The sequence below is a fragment of the Sinocyclocheilus anshuiensis genome, unplaced genomic scaffold, assembly GCF_001515605.1.
Source record: "Sinocyclocheilus anshuiensis isolate Anshui unplaced genomic scaffold, SAMN03320099.WGS_v1.1 scaffold197, whole genome shotgun sequence".
In the NCBI taxonomy this organism is placed as follows: Eukaryota; Metazoa; Chordata; class Actinopteri; order Cypriniformes; family Cyprinidae; genus Sinocyclocheilus; species Sinocyclocheilus anshuiensis.
Window position 1 is genome coordinate 264,992 of NW_015540856.1, and position 266 is coordinate 265,257.

Genomic DNA, 266 nt, shown 5'->3' on the forward strand with positions numbered 1-266 from the left:
TACATATATATATATATATATATATATATATAAAATGGATCATACTCACCCACCATGGTTCCCGCGCCGGAACCCCGCTCAAAAGGCGATTCCAGAGAAGCCTCTAGTCCGGACCATCAGTAAGGTGGTTGCTATGAAGTCATAGAACCAACCAAAACACCATAGGTCCAGCATAGGAGATTGTAATGCAGGAAATTTCCCACCTAACCTCAGTCAGGTGGAGTGCTGGTGGTCATAGGGGAATTAGGAAGGGGAAGAAAAAGCGC

General features: G+C 44.7%; 1 pseudogene; it reads right to left on the bottom strand.

Moving 5' to 3' along the window:
- The window catches only part of LOC107687845 (intron-binding protein aquarius-like), a 58,905-nt pseudogene that overhangs the window by 478 nt on the left and 58,161 nt on the right, over positions 1-266 (bottom strand).